This window comes from Triticum urartu, chromosome 5A (genome assembly GCF_056163025.1).
Source record: "Triticum urartu cultivar PI428250 chromosome 5A, HENAU_Tu73, whole genome shotgun sequence".
In the NCBI taxonomy this organism is placed as follows: domain Eukaryota; kingdom Viridiplantae; phylum Streptophyta; class Magnoliopsida; order Poales; family Poaceae; genus Triticum; species Triticum urartu.
The window spans coordinates 684,713,958-684,735,701 of NC_141877.1; the positions used below are offsets into that span (position 1 = coordinate 684,713,958).

The following is a 21,744-nucleotide window of genomic DNA, read 5'->3' on the forward strand; positions in this document are numbered from 1 at the left end:
TCCTCGTTGTGGGTTGAGGAACCACCGGCCTCAATTGTAAGGTCGATGGTGGATGATGTAATGTACAATGGTAGTACTTGTCTCCTTGAATGGCTACTCTGGGTAGACGAACCTCTACCTTGCTTATCGCATGACTTTCATTTCCCTCTATGAATGCCCAAAATCAGGTCGGTTTTGAAAAACATTCCCTCTGGTTATAGGCCGAAACCATGCTCAAGTGCTTCTATAAGTTATTTTTTACTTGAAAGGTGTTTTTTTATAGGATTCAAGAGTCTATGCAAATTCGATGTTTTTCTTTTCTATTTCTACGTTTCGACAATCATACTTGAATTCAATGAAACAGTCTTTTTTTGGTAACCAAACTTTTTTGCTCATGAGTCAATTATTAATTGAAACTCGAAGGGAATGAGATTGAATCTTCCCTGCAAAAATAAATAAAAATAAAAACCTCTTACATGTCACGCGGTCTACTCGTAATTCCGCTGAGGAGGACAACTTAATTAGCGATGGCCTGCACATCAGCTTCAACGTCAACGACAACAGCCATAGATTTTGCTTGAGCTTGAGCAGCCAAGGCGAGCCATCCCCGCAGGCCCTTCCGCACGATCTTGCAGTCGTCATAGGCACGGTCGCGGAAGGTCTCCACGTCGGCCATCATGCTCGCGATGCTGGACATGAGCAGCTCCTTCTTCCACTCCTCCAGCGGCGCCAAGTCCGAGTACTTATCCCCGAACTCGTACATCTTCTGAAATTCGATGCCGGCGATGTTGTGGGTGTGCTTCCTTGCCACGCCAACAGCCTCCCTGGCGCGTAGGTGCTCCTCCACGGACCGCAGCATCTCCTCTTCCGCCGACAGCGCGCGGCGGCTGGACAACACCTGCGCGATCCACCGCGCCGCCACCTCGAAGAACCACGGGATCAGGACCTTCCTCGCCATGCCCACGAAGGACAGAGATGGTGCGAGGGACGGTGCCAGGGACAGCGGGAACACGTGCTCGAACAGCAGGCCGACGACGTAGCCGTCACTGTCGATGGTGACCGCGACGGCAGTGTCCAGGAGCGGGAACGAGTAGGTGTACCCCGTGCAGTAGATGACCGTGTCGGCCACGACGGAGGAGCCGTCCACGAACTCCACGCGCCCGTCGGCGTGAAGACGGCAGATGCGGGAGTGCAGGCGCAGCACGTCGCCGTGGTTGGCCAGCATCCTCGACATGGCCGGCGTGGCGGCCGTGGCCTCGGAGCTGGCCGTGAGGTGCACCTCCCTGGCGACGCGTCAGAGGTCCAGCACGATGTCCTTGCCACTTTCACCGCACCCGACCACCACCGCCGCCTCACCGAGGAATGGCTCCGGCGTCCGGAACAAGTGGCTATGCAGCTGCCGGCGCGTCCACTCCGCCATGCCTTCGATGTCGCTCGGGAGCATCGGCTGCGAGTAGTGGCCGGTGGCCACCACCACAGCGTCGAACACCTCCTCCTCCCGCGCAAAATCATCATCCTCAGTGGTGCCGAGGCGCTGCACGGACCTCCACTGACGGATCATAATCGTCGATGTCGGCGTGGGGGCGACGCGCAGGACCATGGTGTTGAGCCTGACGACGTCCATGAGCCCGAACGCGTCGCAGAAGTCCCGGAGGTAGCAGTGCATCTCGCCGTGGACCGGCAAGCTGCGCGGGTCACGGCCCTCCAGTCCCCGGGGAAGAACTGGAAGTCGGAGAAGCCCATGGCCTCGCGCGGGCTGATGAGGCGGAGGCAGGCATAGATGCTGCTGGGCACGCGCACCGGCATCCTAGCGCCGAGCGGGTCCTCGACGTCGGTCCGGGGGCCATACAGCCACTGTCCGCCGATGTCGCCGCTCTGCTCCATGACCGTGACGGCGTGGCCCTCCTGCCGCAGCTCGCGCGCCACCGCCAGGCCGGCCACGCCGCCCCCCACCACGCACACGCTCTTGGACTGCAACGCTGACTCGCCGCCCCCAGCATCCATGCCGATCGGTTGGTCGACGGTGACCACGCTTTGCTTTCCTTGGTGGGTCGATAATAATATCGATTGCTAACATACCACGATCAATGACTGTCATCCATGTACTTGATACTCTTATGAAATGCTACATTTCAGTATTCCTAATCTGACATAGCTGTCGATCAACTAACACAGAGAAAGATGACGAAGACGTGGATGATAGTATGGAGAGCACGGACAGCAAGAGCCGCTACGTCCTCAGGAGGCTGCGGAATGGGGAAATCCCGTACCGCAGCGGCTCCGACAGGCTCTACGGCAACATAGCCTGCCCCTTCTGCTGCGCGAGAATCAAGAACGACTACGACAACCTGATCATGCATGGCACCGATATCGGCCGTGGTAATGGGAGGAACCACAAGCCCCACGTCCGGGCTGAACATGCCACTTTTGGTGCCTTCCTCACGAAGTACGCGAAGGGGCATCTGCCATTCTACCTCCCGAGGCCTCCTCGTCCGGCCAAGATGCCGAGGATCTGATGCGCTACTTGGTTGTTACTACTGGCCCACCCTAGTTAAGACTGTTTTTATGTTATGGTTGTCGTGTGATACTTCTGCCCCACCGTACTGCTTGAATTTATGCGCCGGTTTATCTTTTGGGTTGCGACCGTTTAACATGCTATGTTTAAGTGTTTGGTAGTACATTGCTCATTTCTTGTAATGGACAACTTCCAATGCTACGTGCTTAGGTACATGCTAACAATATTAAATATGGTTTTCTGAAGCAGCAGTGCCAATTTGTATATGATAGGCGCCTAATTAAGCGTCTACCCTGTACTAATAAGCGTTGTTGCTTCATTAAACTATTGTTTATCTTGTAAGCACCTACCCTGTACTAATAAGTGCATTGCGGTCAACCTTGCCTAATACCTCCACTATGGTGATATATGGTACATATATGTTATGACTCTAACTGAAGATCCTAATGCTATATCTTGCACTGAATTTGGTATGTTTAGAAATAATGACATTCAAGTTATTTCTATGGACATTTAAACCATTATAAATGATCTTGTATTAATAGCTGCCAAATGTAGAGCACAGAAATGTTTGCCAGGAGTACATACTGCCATTTGAAGTAAAACAAATGAGCATGCATTAGTAATTGCCAGAAATGTAGCATGCACATGATTGCCAAAAGTACCTATTGCCATTTTTTGACATGCACTTAGGTTGTATAATATATTGCCAAAAGTACATCATGCAAATGATTGGCAGAATGACCTATTGGCAGTTCAACCAAAAGAACCGAGCATGTATCCCTAATTGCCAAAATTATATAATGTTCGTGATTGCCAAAAGTATGTACTGCGACAGGAGAGATTGCTATATTGAGGTATGTTATCATACCCTACTTTTTACGGTCTTAGCTAGTGTTAGCAAGCCATCTTTCATCACTCGTCGATGCACGTTTGATAAAGTTCAATGACCAAATCGTAAATGACAAATGTATCATAAGTAGTGCTAACGACTGTGCTACCGAGTACGTACCTAAACTACCATTTGGTTAACTTAAATGAGCTCGATATAGCTTATGACGGCTTGCATGATCGTCTTGATATCAAAGAAGGCACTTGTTTAGCAATGGTATTGCTATCAAATTTCACTCTAAGCTCTTCCATAGTTTTTGTTTTTTTAGCTTGAACTTTATCAACAAGCTTCCTCGGGCGTCCACGTGCTCTCCGCTTTTTTGGGGAGCTCGGGGTGTCGGGATCCTTTGGGGAGCTCGACGTGTCTGATATCTTGCACTGAACAGTACCGATAATTTCTTGGACATCGTCTTGTGAATTGATAGGTTCCGATGCAACGTGGGCTTCATACTGCCTGCACAGCAGACATCAGTGCATTCTGTAGCATCATGACACATGTGAATACAATAAAATATCCGTGCTTTTTCGCTAACCGTTATGGGGTACTTGTATGTTTTCATGCGAAGACTGTTGCAATCTGAACGCAGCAAGCTTGAAACTATTTTCCAGCTAAATATATCTATCTGTGACTACATTTGATAAGCGACACATATGTCAGAACAGCGTTCAGTCATAAGATATTCTACAAGAAAATATAGTGTTTGGCTCACCTGCTCCACTTTGTCGGTAAATACTTCACCGTTCCATGTCAACATGTACTTCAATGTAAAAAACACACATGAATGCCTGCAGTATTTAGTTTAGGTTTTAGTAAACTTGGACGTGTCGGCAAGGAATAATTTAGGAGGTCGTACGTACCTGTCATTCTGTTGCGGTATGTCATCGTAGAGTACTACTTCCCAGTCAGTAAATTTGATGGGATTATCTGGTGTTACCAAGCCATCCTTCACCGCTCCGTCCATGCAGGCATGAATCGCCTCCACCTACATAATACGAGTATTATGAAGGGTTACGGTGATTTGGGAGTTCATGTGCCATGCGATAGTAAAGAGGCAGCAAGATAAAGCTTACAAGAGCAGTTTCCTTCGACTCGTCAAACTGATTTTTCAAGGAGTTTAGGATTTGAATCTCTTCTTTTTGTCAAAATTGAAAACCATTGCCATCCAGTGGTTATCATTCACATTCAACGAGATGTGGACCTGCCGTAAAGTCAAAGAGGACTCATTCCACAGAATAATGTATATAAGGTAACAATTATGGTTCGGGGGACCCCTGAAATATTTCATCTACACTATCTATTACGATATATGAAAGTGAGGAAAACGGGTACCTTCCGGCGTCCTAAAAATTTATTTGCAATACGCTCAAGGAACGAGCTTCCACGGCCCTTTGGAATAACCCCTTTTGTTTGTAAAAGCTTTCTGGTTTCATTGGGGGATATGACTGAGGTAGTATCAGTCTCAACTCCGCTGATGTGAGCATATGCCATAATATCCTGCCAAATTTGTATCATATAATGATGTGCCAACAGTTCAAATAGTTGATGTACAATGGAGTACAAGGGGCTTACATCACCAAAGATGTATTTTTTATCGTAAATTGGCTTCAGTTGTTCCGCTCTTAGGGGAATGTCTCCGATTTGAACGACTTCAACAGGGCCGTGTGTTCCCCGGACGAAAATGGCTGCCTCTTTGTCCTCAGCGGTGAGCACGTAATCATTATCAAACAGAGGCTTAAATGGTGTGATTCGAGGATCGTCCTTGTTAGGCAGGACGTGTCTGGCACTTGGTGTTGGAGTCGAAGTACGTGGCATGGATGCGTCGAACTTAGGAGTCGCGATGAAGGGATCACTGCACACATTGACTTGTTCCTACAACAACAAAAATGGTCAATTATAATTAGTTTGGTAATACTACTTATGTGGTGGGCCATAATTATTACCTCGATGCCTTCTTTCTGTGACTTGGATTCTCAGCTGACTTTAGTTTGGTTTTTAATTCCTACGACAATTATAACAATAATGAATATGGAGGAACATATTCATAACAATAAAAAATGCACAACATGACATACCTTCAGTTCCCTCCTTAAGTCCTTAATTTTGTCCTCGAGCAGCGAGAGCCTAGGATTATTGCCAGATTTACTCTTAATGTCGATTAACTCTTCGCTCAGGGTGAGGAATTTCGCGTCAAATCTATGCTGAAATTCCATTAACTGTCTACCTATCTTCTTTTCTTGCTCAGCACAACGTGCATTCAGGGCTGCAACTATCATTCCCACCTGTGCAAACAAAATAACACCCCGTTCAGAACAAAGCAAAATGAATGAGTTTCGATGCGACCTTTTAATGATCATGGAAAATGAAAATTGTCTTTGTTGGGATTACTTGGTGGCTACTCATATTTTGACCTTGTGATTGTGCTCGAGATGAATCACCTTCATCCTCACGTACAAATTTTTTGCTTCCTGGATCCTTTCTATTGTTGGCCTGTGGTTGTCGAGCACAAATTTCCATCACAACCTTTGAATCAGGTACAATGAATCAGTAGTAGCAAATAAATAACCAGATATATACATGGGTCAAATCTAGAAACACACCAGTCCTTTATGAAGACCTCCTGAGGTGTAAGCTTCTGCTCTTATTACGCATGTGCATTCGTCGTCCCATCGTGCGACCAATGGTGGGGGTATAGGAGTATACATCAATTTGCCGGAACGCAGGTGCTCCCAGTACCAAATCTTCACAATAAATTACACTACTAGGGAAAACCTTATACACAGAATCTTAGCAGAAGCGTGGTTTAAAAACAGACGCTACTACTAATTAGCAGTAGCGAGCTTCAGTAAAGAGCGCTACTAATATTTAAGTAGAAGTAGCGCTCTAGGTGAAACGAGCGCTACTACTATAATTGCCACGGTGTTGCCTCCAGGCTAGATATAGTAGTAGCGCCCTTCCATGGGACGCGCTACTGCTAATGTACTTAGTAGCAGCGTTTTTCATCAAAACTCGCTACTGCTAAGTATCACCGCAACTAATTAATGATAACCAACGTATATTTTTGATGTTTCTACATTGCTTAGACTTAGAGCGTTTTTTCAGGACAAAGCGTTACTGATATTGGGATAAACAAAAGAAATAACTGCTTCCATTAGCAGTAGTGTTTTTCACTAAAAAGTGCTATAGATAAGTTAGCTATAGCGCGTTTTCCTTATGAGCGCTACTGCTAGTTCGACTTAACCACCCCCGGCTCAAAATTTCGCTAAGTCCACCATTCACCCCCCCGGCCTGTTCCCCTACTCCTCTCGCCGCCGGCCGAGCCCGAGCCTTCCCTCACCGCCGCCGCCCGAGCCCGCCCTCAACCTCACCGCCGTCGCCCGCCGCCGCTCTTGACCACACCCTCACCGCCTCCTCGCCCACCACCGCTCTTGACCACACCCTCACCGCCGCCGCCCGCCGCCGCTCTGGACCTACTCCAGGACCGCCGCCTCCCGATCCACACCCTCACCGCCGCCGCTCTCTCCCTCTGTAAGCCCCCACCCCTCCCCCACCACCTCTCTCTTTGCTTAGTTAGTTGATGATTTTAGTAGTGGTAGATATTAATTTAGGGTTCATAGATAATGATTTTTAGTAGTAGTGGATATTAATTAGTAGTAGTGATGGTAAACTAGTTGTATAATTAGCAGTAGTAGATGTTAATTAGTAGTAGATGTTAATTAGTAGTAGTAGTAGTAGATGTACTAGTTTCTTTCTATTTATAATAAGTTTATATTTAGTAAGAACGAGTTGAATTAATAGAACTAGTTTAGTTTTAGTTGAACTAGTTTAGTTTTAGTTGAACTAGTTTAGTAAGTAAATTAATAACTAGTTGAACTACTTTATTTTAGAAAGAACTAGTTTCTTTCTATTTATAATAAGTTTATATTTAGTAAGAACTAGTTGAATTAATAGAACTAGTTGAACATGTCATATTTGTTGTTATTTTTTAGTTTAAGCAATTATTTCATGTTTTGGTTACACCTCCGAGTGGCCTATGTTTTGTCGGAGTGTCGATTAATTTCCGTTCCAGCAAATTTCAGGCGCTCGATATGTCCTTTTTTAGCAAAGGTCATGCCGGATTTTTCCATGAATTCTGGCATGACTTTTGCTAGAATATGTACAAGTTTAATCTTTGAATTATGAACGTAGGAAATGTCGTACTCGGACGATGACAGTCTCCCGGGGGAGTGCAGCTGGTGCCACGATGATCGAGGTATGTGCAACAGGTTCGTTGAGTTGGATGAAGATCGGCGCTTCAGCATTAAGCTCGAGGAGACCTTCGATGTTGAAATGGTACGCAACAACGACATGTGTTTTTTTCGTAATTAAGCATGACTTCAACTATTTCAACGTCTAATTTTCATCTTTTACAATTCGACTAGCTTATCCCATGCCATGCAAGATGCTATGTCTTGGAGAGGATGGGTTTTGAAGACCATGAAAATTTTGAAACAAAGAAAATACACCTAAGGATCCATCATGATATGGATTTTGAAGTAAATCTGTGCAATGCTCAGAGCGTAACCCATTTTGGTTGCCAAAATTGGGAAGCACTTTGCAAAATGTATGGTTTTTATGAGGGTATGATTGTCACCATGGATCTTGGTGATCCTGACATCGAGCAAGACAATATGGACATTTGGGTCCTTGTTGATACGCTTCCGATTGTACCGCTATGTGAGTTTCTCAAACATAGTTATTAACTAATTTATATTGTTTATTTCAAAATAGTTGACAACTTAGTTCCATTGACAGCTTATTTTGATTCTTCCAAGACTGTGCGGAAGATGGTAGACAAAACCCACTACACTGATGGCTCCGAATTAACTTATAAGGAGAAAAATCATTTGATCGCATTTTGTACTCTTCTTGAGGATTACAATAACTATTATCGAACTCCTCCAAATTATGGTGAATACGTGCCACTAGTGCACGTGTTGAACCACGGTAACTTCTCTGGAGATACCCTGGTAAGATTTTTTACTATTATGACATCCGTGCATCTTTTTCATACTTCTAAAACTAGTACATCATTGCTAACTATGAAGTTATTACTATGTTTTTCAACAGAAACTCCCGATGGATTGTGTGCCTCATCTGATGTATCTAAATGGTCGCCTTACAGTTCTGAACATACTGCCAAGTAAATCTAGGGAGCTCACCTGTGCATATCGGATTTCTAAAACCGGTGAACACATGTTCATCAAAGAATGGAAGAAATGTATGGACATTCGCAAGGAGGTTCTTGGAAGTAACATTCAGCGAAAGGCAAGAATTGGAGACAGGCTAATCTCCATTCTCCATAATAGAGAGTCAGGGGCTATCTTGTTTTTTGCTATTTTACCTTAGAAAATGTAGTAGGTCTTAATCGAATGTAGTAGGTCCTATGAGGTACAATATGTTTATTATGTGGTAATGTGTTAGAGTTGATAATGAGGAGTACTTGTGATTACGACTAGTGACCAATTTGCTAGGTTGATCTTGAGGAGGTGTTATATGACAATGATGTATTATGATGATAAGTTGTTAATGATATGATGATGATGATGATATTATTATATCATTGGGTGAAAGAACCACAGATTAGTTTCAAGTGGATGGACATCCACTTGAAACTAGTCCATGGTTCTTTCACCCCGTGATGTAATAACTCACTATGATGTAAAAATAATCTCTAAATTCCTGTTGTATGAAACCTTGTGTAAAGGTGTATGAATACAACATGAAATAAAAAAGAAATAAAATACTAAATAATAGTAGTAGCTACTACTAATTACCAGTAGCGCTCTTTTGGAGAAGCGCTACTACTAAGTCAATTTAGCAGTAGCGTGGGCCTAGGCATGCTATTGCTAAGCTTTAGCTGTAGCGCCTTATCAGTAGCGCTCCTGCCCGCACTACTGATAGGCCTAAAACCTGCGCTGCTGCTAGGATTTTCCCTAGTAGTGTTACTTTGTGAATATAGAGAGATATAGAAAAGAAAAACAATTGTACAATGTTAACTAGTGATGTTGCACTAACTTGAAGCAGAGCTAGATTTCCCTGTAGAGATACTTGATCAAGAGAGTTAAATTTGTGTATGGACCTGAACAAGTGTTTCATTGTGAAACATCCACAGTTCAATTTCCGAAGGCTTTTAATATCCGCAACAAGTTTAAGGTATTTCGCGTCGACATAACATTGTGCTGTTGGTGCTAAAACTGTGCCAATAGCGAATAGAACGAACCGTGCCAGGAAATCATTGTCCGGAGTTTTGGAACTTAAGATAGCTGTCTCAAGGTCAGCCAGATCAATGGTCCCATTGTTTTGAAATGTGTTAAACAAATTTGGATCCGGCGTGCTTTGCAGCTTTTCATCAATATCCTCCCCTTTTATCGCAAGGCCAAATATATGGTGCACGTCTTCTGCGGTGATAGGAATGGGTGTTTTACCTATGGTAATGGACGATGTCTCACTATCGAAGCTCTTTGCTAGTCTTATCAACATAATGCGTCGGATTTTAAATTCACGAATCATGTTTAGACACCCAAGACCGGTATCGCTTATGATTTTCTCTATGTGTTCTGGTGACAACAATTTCATGACTTTGGCGAGCCTTGACGGTGAGCACACTAACTTCATATGGCCGTGCTTCCTCAAGATTTCCTGCAAAAGTGGCAATAGATTTTATCGAGTATGAAAGAAGTGTCTGCAAGTACAGTTTTCAAATGAAATGTCAACTACGTACCTCATCAGTCATTTTGGTGACGTATTTTTCTCCATTAGCAGCACTTTTAACAGTAGTTTCCATTTTACTGCACCTATGGAACAGAAGCAAAACCGGTTCAATTTATTTGACCTTCATGTTGAGAAATGTGTAACAAAAAATAGAATCTTATACGCAGGCACGGATGAGTTTATTAAATAATATGGACTACATGTAACTTTAAGCACAGTACAGATTTTGGTCATGCATAACATTGGGATAGTTCAACTAGGGTTTTGGGATTGCATAAACATACGACGTGTTATTTCTTGAAAGAGATACCCTTGTTGTGGTATTACCTATTCGGACATTCGTGTAGTGTGCCAAGATTGATCATGTTGATAGTTATTAATGAGAGCTATGATCAGGTAATCTTGACGGCTAGAATAACTTGTGGGAAACCTATTAGGGCTTTACTAGTAGACGTGCGTGTCCGAGAAAGATTACAAAAATAGCTATGATCACATAACCTTCTGTCATCGATGGTAGCGGCCCAATGCTCCACGCGGATAGTGCGTCCCACACTAGATGTGGATGTGTGGCGCTTGACGACAGCAACAGGAGCAGTGGCGCGTTAACGCGCGTAGGAGGCGGCGACAACACCACTGCCGTCCGACCCCTCAGGTGACGTTCCTGGTAGGCGGCGGGCGGCGGCTACAATCTGATCTTGCAGTAGTCATGGGAGGTGGTACGGGACCTGGATGCCGCGGGTGGTTAGGAGAGAGGAGCTGTAATCGTGGGATTTCAGGAGATCTGGGTGGCGTGAGTTATGGGAGGTTGAAACATTAGCTTGTAATTGGCCAAAATAAATGTAATGTTCCGAAGAAAAAACAAATGTGCCGTCGAGAAAGGAATGCTTTTTTTAAGTGGTATAAAATATGTTGTTTGTTCTCAAAATGCCCGAAAATTGTCCGTACATGACAAAACTTGTAAGTTTGCTGAAAATGGTTGAAATTTGTACGTACCCCAATAATTACCATGGCTTGCAACCCTGCAAAGTCGGGTTGATTTCAGGTAGGTCAACAAACCAACATGTGATTTCGGAGGGTGCCAGGGCGTGTTTGGGGGCACCCCCATGTTTAGTAGATCATCTACAATACAAAATGATGTCTACTATTTCCCATGGAATCCCATGACCAAAACAAGCTGCCATGCGAAATGCTTCTCAGTTTAGACTAAGATTAAACAAAAGGAAAAGCATGGGCCAACCTAGACATCTAGACCCACGCGTGGTCCAGCACGCGGGATAGTCCGGCCTGTGAAAGCCCATCTAATCTAGCCCATCGCATGGGCACACCAGGGCAGAGTAGACGGTGGTGGGAGTTTAGTCCCACCTCGCCGAGCGAGAGGGAGATGGACCATCTTATATATCCGGCTGTGCCTCCCCACGCAAGCTCCTATCCTATTGTTGGGGAACGTAGTAATTTCAAAAAATTTCCTACGCACACGCAAGATCATGGTGATGCATAGCAACGAGAGGGGAGAGTGTTGTCTACGTACCAACGCAGACCGACTGCGGAAGCGATCACACAACGTAGAGGAAGTAGTCATACGTCTTCCTGATCCGACCGATCCAAGCACCGTTACTCCGGCACCTCCGAGTTCTTAGCACACGTACAGCTCGATGACGATCCTCGGGCTCCGATCTAGCAAAGCGTCGAGGAAGAGTTCCGTCAGCACGACGGCGTGGTGACGATCTTGATGTTCTACCGACGCAGGGCTTCGCCTAAGCACTACAACGATATGACCGAGGTGTAATATGGTGGCAGGGGGCACCGCACACGGCTAAGGAACGATCACCAAGGATCAACTTGTGTGTCTAGAGGTGCCCCCTGCCTCCGTATATAAAGGAGCCAAGGGGGAGGGGGGCGCCGGCCAAGAGGAGGGCGCAGGAGGAGTCCTACTCCTACCGGGAGTAGGACTCTCCCCCCCCCCAATCCTAGTTGGACTAGGTTTCCCCAAGGGGGAAAGAGAGAGAGGGGGGCCGGCCCCTTCTCCTAGTCCTAATAGGACTAAGGGAAGGGGGGGCGCGGCCACCTATGGGCTGCCCCTTCTCCTTTCCACTAAGGCCCATGAAGGCCCATATGGCTCCCGGGGGGTTCCAGTAACCTCCCGGTAATCCGGTAAAATCCCGATTTCACCCGGAACACTTCCGATATCCAAATATAGGCTTCCAATATATCAATCTTTATGTCTCGACCATTTCGAGACTCCTCGTCATGTCCGTGATCACATCCGGGACTCCGAACAACCTTCGGTACATCAAAATGCATAAACTCATAATAACTGTCATCGTAACGTTAAGCGTGCGGACCCTACGGTTCGAGAACAATGTAGACATGACCGAGACACGTCTTCGGTCAATAACCAATAGCGGGAACTGGATGCCCATATTGGTTCCTACATATTCTACGAAGACCTTTATCGGTCAGACCGCATAACAACATACGTTGTTCCCTTTGTCATCGGTATGTTACTTGTCCGAGATTCGATCGTCGGTATCCAATACCTAGTTCAATCTCGTTACCGGCAAGTCTCTTTACTCGTTCTGTAATACATCATCTCACAACTAACATATTAGTTGCAGTGCTTGCAAGGCTTATATGATGTGCATTACCGAGAGGGCCCAGAGATACCTCTCCGACAATCGGAGTGACAAATCCTAATCTCGAAATACGCCAACCCAACATCTACCTTTGGAGACACCTGTAATGCTCCTTTATAATCACCCAGTTACGTTGTGATGTTTGGTAGCACCCAAAGTGTTCCTCCGGCAAACGGGAGTTGCATAATCTCATAGTTATAGGAACATGTATAAGTCATGAAGAAAGCAATAGCAACATACTAAACGATCGGGTGCTAAGCTAATGGAATGGGTCATGTCAATCAGATCATTCAACTAATGTTGTGACCTCGTTAATCAAATAACAACACCTTGTTCATGGTTAGGAAACTTAACCATCTTTGATTAACGAGCTAGTCAAGTAGAGGCATACTAGTGACACTAAGTTTGTCTATGTATTCACACATGTATTATGTTTCCGGTAATACAATTCTAGCATGAATAATAAACATTTATCATGATATAAGGAAATAAATAATAACTTTATTATTGCCTCAAGGGCATATTTCCTTCAGTCTCCCACTTGCACTAGAGTCAATAATCTAGATTACACAGTAATGATTCTAACACCCATGGAGTCTTGGTGTTGATCATGTTTTGCTCGTGGAAGAGGCTTAGTCAATGGGTCTGCAACATTCAGATCCGTATGTATCTTGCAAATCTCTATGTCTCCCACCTGGACTAGATCTCGGATGGAATTGAAGCGTCTCTTGATGTGCTTGGTCCTTTTGTGAAATCTGGATTCCTTTGCCAAGGCAATTGCACCAGTATTGTCACAAAAGATTTTCATTGGACCCGATGCACTAGGTATGACACCTAGATCGGATATGAACTCCTTCATCCAGACTCCTTCATTTGCTGCTTCCGAAGCAGCTATGTACTCCGCTTCACATGTAGATCCCGCTACGACGCTTTGTTTAGAACTGCACCAACTGACAGCTCCACCGTTTAAAGTAAACACGTATCCGGTTTGCGATTTAGAATCGTTCGGATCAGTGTCAAAGCTTGCATCAACGTAACCTCTTACGTTTAGCTCTTTGTCACCTCCATATACGAGAAACATATCCTTAGTCCTTTTCAGGTATTTCAGGATGTTCTTGACCGCTGTCCAGTGATCCACTCCTGGATTACTTTGGTACCTCCCTGCTAAACTTATAGCAAGGCACACATCAGGTCTGGTACACAGCATTGCATACATGATAGAGCCTATGGATGAAGCATAGGGAACATCTTTCATTTTCTCTCTATCTTCTGCAGTGGTCGGGCATTGAGTCTGACTCAACTTTACACCTTGTAACACAGGCAAGAACCCTTTCTTTGCTTGATCCATTTTGAACTTCTTCAAAATATTGTCAAGGTATGTGCTTTGTGAAAGTCCAATTAAGCGTCTTGATCTATCTCTATAGATCTTTATGCCTAATATGTAAGCAGCTTCACCGAGGTCTTTCATTGAAAAACTCTTATTCAAATATCCCTTTATGCTATCCAGAAATTCTATATCATTTCCAATCAGCAATATGTCATCCACATATAATATCAGAAATGCTACAGAGCTCCCACTCACTTTCTTGTAAATACAGGCTTCTCTGAAAGTCTGTATAAAACCAAAAGCTTTGATCACAGTATCAAAACGTTTATTCCAACTCCGAGAGGCTTGCACCAGTCCATAAATGGATCGCTGGAGCTTGCACACTTTGTTAGCTCCCTTTGGATCGACAAAACCTTCCGGTTGCATCATATACAACTCTTCTTCCAGAAATCCATTCAGGAATGCAGTTTTGACATCCATCTGCCAAATTTCATAATCATAAAATGTGGCAATTGCTAACATGATTCGGACAGACTTAAGCATCGCTACGGGTGAGAAGGTCTCATCGTAGTCAACTCCTTGAACTTGTCGAAAACCTTTTGCGACAAGTCGAGCTTTGTAGACAGTAACATTACCATCAGCGTCAGTCTTCTTCTTGACGATCCATTTATTCTCAATTGCTTGCCGATCATCAGGCAAGTCAACCAAAGTCCATACTTTGTTCTCATACATGGATCCCATCTCAGATTTCATGGCTTCAAGCCACTTTGCGGAATCTGGGCTCACCATCGCTTCTTCATAGTTCGTAGGTTCATCATGATCTAGTAGCATGATTTCTAGAACTGGATTACCGTACCACTCTGGTGCGGATCTCACTCTGGTTGATCTACGAGGTTCAGTAGTATCTTGTACTAAAGTTTCATGATCATCATCATTAGCTTCCTCACTAATTGGTATAGGCGTCGCAGAAACAGTTTTCTGTGATGTACTACTTTCCAATAAGGGAGCAGGTATAGTTACCTCGTCAAGTTCTACTTTCCTCCCACTCACTTCTTTCGAGAGAAACTCCTTCTCTAGAAAGGATTCATTCTTAGCAACAAATGTCTTGCCTTCGGATCTGTGATAGAAGGTGTACCCAGCAGTCTCCTTTGGGTATCCTATGAAGACACACTTCTCCGATTTGGGTTTGAGCTTATCAGGTTGAAGCTTTTTCACATAAGCATCGCAGCCCCAAACTTTAAGAAACGACAACTTTGTTTTCTTGCCAAACCACAGTTCATAAGGCGTCGTCTCAACGGATTTTGATGGTGCCCTATTTAACGTGAATGCGGCCGTCTCTAGAGCGTATCCCCAAAACGATAGCGGTAAATCAGTAAGAGACATCATAGATTGTACCATATCTAGTAAAGTACGATTACGACGTTCGGACACACCATTACGCTGTGGTGTTCCGGGTGGCGTGAGTTGCGAAACTATTCCACAATTTTTCAAATGTATACCAAACTCGTAACTCAAATATTCTCCTCCACGATCAGATCGTAGAAACTTTATTTTCTTGTTACGATGATTTTCCACTTCACTCTGAAATTCTTTGAACTTTTCAAATGTTTTAGACTTGTGTTTCATTAAGTAGATATACCCATATCTGCTTAAGTCATCTGTGAAGGTGAGAAAATAACGATATCCGCCACGAGCCTCAATATTCATCGGACCACATACATCGGTATGTATGATTTCCAACAAATCTGTTGCTCTCTCCATAGTACCGGAGAACGGTGTCTTAGTCATCTTGCCCATGAGGCACGGTTCGCAAGTACCAAGTGATTCATAATCAAGTGGTTCCAAAAGTCCATCAGTATGGAGTTTCTTCATGCGCTTTACACCGATATGACCTAAACGACAGTGCCACAAATAAGTTGCACTTTCATTATCAACTCTGCATCTTTTGGTTTCAACATTATGAATATGTGTATCACTACTATCGAGATTCATCAAAAATAGACCACTCTTTAAAGGTGCATGACCATAAAAGATATTACTCATATAAATAGAACAACCATTATTCTCTGATTTAAATGAATAACCGTCTCGCATTAAACAAGATCCAGATATAATGTTCATGCTCAACGCTGGCACCAAATAACAATTATTTAGGTCTAATATTAATCCCGAAGGTAGATGTAGAGGTAGCGTGCCGACCGCGATCACATCGACTTTGGAACCGTTTCCCACGCGCATCGTCACCTCGTCCTTTGCTAGTGTCCGCTTATTCTGTAGTCCCTGTTTCGAGTTGCAAATATTAGCAACAGAACCAGTATCAAATACCCAGGTGCTACTGCGAGCTCTAGTAAGGTACACATCAATAACATGTATATCACATATACCTTTGTTCACCTTGCCATCCTTCTTATCCGCCAAATACTTGGGGCAGTTCCGCTTCCAGTGACCAGTCTGCTTGCAGTAGAAGCACTCAGTTTCAGGCTTCAGTCCAGACTTGGGTTTCTTCTCCTGAGCAGCAACTTGCTTGCCGTTCTTTTTGAAGTTCCCCTTCTTCTTCCCTTTGCCCTTCTTGAAACTAGTGGTCTTGTTGACCATCAACACTTGATGCTCCTTCTTGATTTCTACCTCCGCAGCTTTCAGCATTGCGAAGAGCTCGGGAATAGTCTTGTTCATCCCTTGCATATTATAGTTCATCACGAAGCTCTTGTAGCTTGGCGGCAGTGATTGGAGAATTCTGTCAATGACGCAATCATCTGGAAGATTAACTCCCAATTGAATCAAGTGATTATTATACCCAGACATTTTGAGTATATGCTCACTGACAGAACTGTTCTCCTCCATCTTGCAGCTATAGAACTTATTGGAGACTTCATATCTCTCAATTCAGGCATTTGCTTCAAATATTAACTTCAACTCCTGGAACACCTCATATGCTCCATGACGTTCAAAACATCGTTGAAGTCCCGATTCTAAGCCGTAAAGCATGGCACACTGAACTATCGAGTAGTCATCACCTTTGCTCTGCCAGACGTTCTTAACATCTGGTGTTGCTCCAGCAGCAGGCCTGGCACCTAGCGGTGCTTCCAGGACATAATTCTTCTGTGCAGCAATGAGGATAATCCTCAAGTTACGGACCCAGTCCGTGTAATTGCTACCATCATCTTTCAACTTTGCTTTCTCAAGGAACGCATTAAAATTCAACGGAACAACAGCACGAGCCATCTATCTACAATCAACATAAACAAGCAAGATACTATCAGGTACTAAGTTCATGATAAGTTTAAGTTCAGTTAATCAAATTACTTAAGAACTCCCACTTAGATAGACATCCCTCTAATCCTCTAAGTGATCACGTGATCCAAATCAACTAAACCATAACCGATCATCACGTGAGATGGAGTAGTTTTCAATGGTGAACATTGTTATGTTGATCATATCTACTATATGATTCACGCTCGATCTTTCGATCTCTGTGTTCCGAGGCCATATCTGCATATGCTAGGCTCGTCAAGTTTAACCTGAGTATTCTGCGTGTGCAAAACTGGCTTGCACCCGTTGTAGATGGACGTAGAGCTTATCACACCCGATCATCATGTGGTGTCTGGGCACGACGAACTTTGGCAACGGTGCATACTCAGGGAGAACACTTCTTGATAATTTTAGTGAGAGATCATCTTATAATGCTACCGTCAATCAAAGCAAGATAAGATGCATAAAAAGATAAACATCACATGCAATCAATATAAGTGATATGATATGGCCATCATCATCTTGTGCTTGTGATCTCCATCTCCGAAGCACCGTCATGATCACCATCGTCACCGGCGCAACACCTTGATCTCCATCGTAGCATCGTTGTCGTCATCGCCAATCTTATGCTTCCACGACTATCACTACCGCTTAGTAATAAAGTAAAGCATTACATCACGATTGCATTGCATACAATAAAGCGACAACCATATGGCTCCTGCCAGTTGCCGATAACTTGGTTACAAAACATGATCATCTCATACAATAAAATTTAGCATCATGCCCTGCAAAAACAAGTTAGACGTCCTCTACTTTGTTGTTGCAAGTTTTACGTGGCTGCTACAGGCTTAAGCAAGAACTCATCTGACCTACGCATCAAAACCACAACGATAGTTTGTCAAATAGACTCCGTTTTAACCTTCTCAAGGACCGGGCGTAGCCATACTTGGTTCAACTAAAGTTGGAGAGACAGTCGCCCGCAAGCCATCTATGTGCAAAGCACGTCGAGGGAACCGGTCTCGCGTAAGGTTGGTCCGGGTCGTCTCGTCCAACAATACCGTTGAACCAAAGTATGACATGCTGGTAGGCAGTATGACTTGTATCGCCCACAACTCACTTGTGTTCTACTCCTGCAAATAACATCAAACCATAAAACCAGGCTCGGATGCCACTGTTGGGGAACGTAGTAATTTCAAAAAATTTCCTACGCACACGCAAGATCATGGTGATGCATAGCAACGAGAGGGGAGAGTGTTGTCTACGTACCAACGCAGACCGACTGCGGAAGCGATCACACAACGTAGAGGAAGTAGTCGTACGTCTTCCCGATCCGACCGATCCAAGCACCGTTACTCCGGCACCTCCGAGTTCTTAGCACACGTACAGCTCGATGACGATCCTCGGGCTCCGATCCAGCAAAGCGTCGAGGAAGAGTTCCGTCAGCACGACGGCGTGGTGACGATCTTGATGTTCTACCGACGCAGGGCTTCGCCTAAGCACTACAACGATATGACCAAGGTGTAATATGGTGGCAGGGGGCACCGCACACGGCTAAGGAACGATCACCAAGGATCAACTTGTGTGTCTAGAGGTGCCCCCTGCCTCCGTATATATAGGAGCCAAGGGGGAGGGGGGCGCCGGCCAAGAGGAGGGCGCAGGAGGAGTCCTACTCCTACAGGGAGTAGGACTCCCCCCCCCAATCCTAGTTGGACTAGGTTTCCCCAAGGGGGAAAGAGAGAGAGGGGGGCCGGCCCCTTCTCCTAGTCCTAATAGGACTAAGGGAAGGGGGGGCGCGCGGCCACCTATGGGCTGCCCCTTCTCCTTTCCACTAAGGCCCATGAAGGCCCATATGGCTCCCGGGGGGTTCCGGTAACCTCCCGGTAATCCGGTAAAATCCCGATTTCACTCGGAACACTTCCGATATCCAAATATAGGCTTCCAATATATCAATCTTTATGTCTCGACCATTTCGAGACTCCTCGTCATGTCTGTGATCACATCCGGGACTCCGAACAACCTTCGGTACATCAAAATGCATAAACTCATAATAACTGTCATCGTAACGTTAAGCGTGCGGACCCTACGGTTCGAGAACCATGTAGACATGACCGAGACACGTCTCCGGTCAATAACCAATAGCGGGACCTGGATGCCCATATTGGTTCCTACATATTCTACGAAGACCTTTATCGGTCAGACCGCATAACAACATACGTTGTTCCCTTTGTCATCGGTATGTTACTTGTCCGAGATTCGATCGTCGGTATCCAATACCTAGTTCAATCTCGTTACCGGCAAGTCTCTTTACTCGTTCTGTAATACATCATCTCACAACTAACATATTAGTTGCAGTGCTTGCAAGGCTTATATGATGTGCATTACCGAGAGGGCCCAGAGATACCTCTCCGACAATCGGAGTGACAAATCCTAATCTCAAAATACGCCAACCCAACATCTACCTTTGGAGACACCTGTAATGCTCCTTTATAATCACCCAGTTACGTTGTGACGTTTGGTAGCACCCAAAGTGTTCCTCCGGCAAACGGGAGTTGCATAATCTCATAGTTACAGGAACATGTATAAGTCATGAAGAAAGCAATAGCAACATACTAAACGATCGGGTGCTAAGCTAATGGAATGGGTCATGTCAATCAGATCATTCAACTAATGATGTGACCTCGTTAATCAAATAACAACACCTTGTTCATGGTTAGGAAACTTAACCATCTTTGATTAACGAGCTAGTCAAGTAGAGGCATACTAGTGACACTAAGTTTGTCTATGTATTCACACATGTATTATGTTTCCGGTAATACAATTCTAGCATGAATAATAAACATTTATCATGATATAAGGAAATAAATAATAACTTTATTATTGCCTCTAGGGCATATTTCCTTCACCTATGCAGGCAATACTTTGCCTAATCATCATGCTCTCTGCCCCGTTGGGCCTACCAGCAGAACAGTAATCTGCACCACGGGCCTGCATCCTGGCCCATAAACTGCTGGGTTCCTAGTCGTATACAGGCCGTGGTGTATGAAATCTCCTGCCTCTTGTAGGTGGGCATTTTTTGCATTTTGAAATTAGTTTTGATCTTCTTCAGATCACCAGCAAAATTTTACACATGCTCACTGACTTGCATGTAATACACATTTGTTTTGCATATATGTTTGTTGAAATGTAATGCTAGTATGGGTGTTTTTTTTCCATCTGTCACATGTTTTTCATCCCAAATCAATTGATACAATTTTTAATCAGTCACATGTTTTTAAACCCAAATCAATTAGTACTATATTTCATCTGTCACATGTTACATCATCCCAAATGAATTACTACTATTTTGTTATAAAGTACACTTGGAAACCTAGAGGGCAGTATAGACTGATGTTTTCACCAGTCAGTCTAGAGGGCAGTACAAATTAAAAAAATATAAAACCTGGGAAACCTAGCTTTCTCTGTGCAAAAGATCATGTGTGCAAAAATTGAGGTGATTTGGAGGTGGTCAAAGAAATCACCGCATTCCGGAGGGACCATTTGGTCTAACTTAAGCCAGTTTTTAAACGAAGGTGATTTTTTTCACCACCTCCAAAACACCCAAATTTTCTTTTAGACGGTGACCCACATGTGCCAAACATGTCTATCAAAGAAAATTTGTAAAAAAATATATTTTACAATGCCCCCTAGAGGTATAGGCCGATGTTTTGATCAGTTAGTCTAGAGGGCAGTATAAATTCAAAAAAAGTTAAAACCTTGGAGGAGTTGAAAAAAATCACCTTTTCTCATGCCTGGACTTAAACATTTTTAGTCCCACCTCGCCCCCCGAGCAAGTCCTGCACCTGCTTAAATACCTTCATTTTTTTATTATGACAAGTGTTGGTCTTCCTTGCACTCTACGTGGAGGATATGTAGGATAAGTATGATTCATCATATGTATTCATCCTGTATATTCTTCCATTGGAGAGCATGGATGACTAATGTATTTTTCAGATTTATCAGCTTTTATTTTGTTTTCGGGAGTGAAATATAATTCCTCCATTACATCTATTTCCAAATTTTATCATGCAACATAAACAAGCTACACGCTAGCCGCGAAGAAACCATGATTCTTGAGGTTGCACTTCAAAAACTCACATATAAAATGCAAAAAATATATCCCAAACTCATACTGTTACAAGGGAGTGGACAACCAAATAGCTGAGTCATACATTATGTGGAAGTCACTAACTGACAGAATGAAGTATTTTAGAGAAAAGGTCACACGATACTAGACATAGACAACAATGCACACACCAACATGAGGTTGATCGTCGACGTACTTGCTGTCCGACCATGTGCACAATGTTGTAGCTATCATTGTTCTGCTTTGAGATCCTGCACATAAGGATATTATTAATGC

At 44.1% G+C, this 21,744-nt stretch overlaps 2 pseudogenes; both read right to left on the reverse strand.

Moving 5' to 3' along the window:
• Window positions 1-431: 431 nt before the first annotated feature.
• LOC125507685 (flavin-containing monooxygenase FMO GS-OX-like 8 pseudogene) lies at window positions 432-2,178 on the reverse strand (annotated as a pseudogene).
• A 1,652-nt stretch (window positions 2,179-3,830) lies between these two features.
• LOC147974173 (protein FAR1-RELATED SEQUENCE 11-like) overlaps window positions 3,831-21,744 on the reverse strand; it is an 80,939-nt pseudogene continuing 63,025 nt past the window's right edge.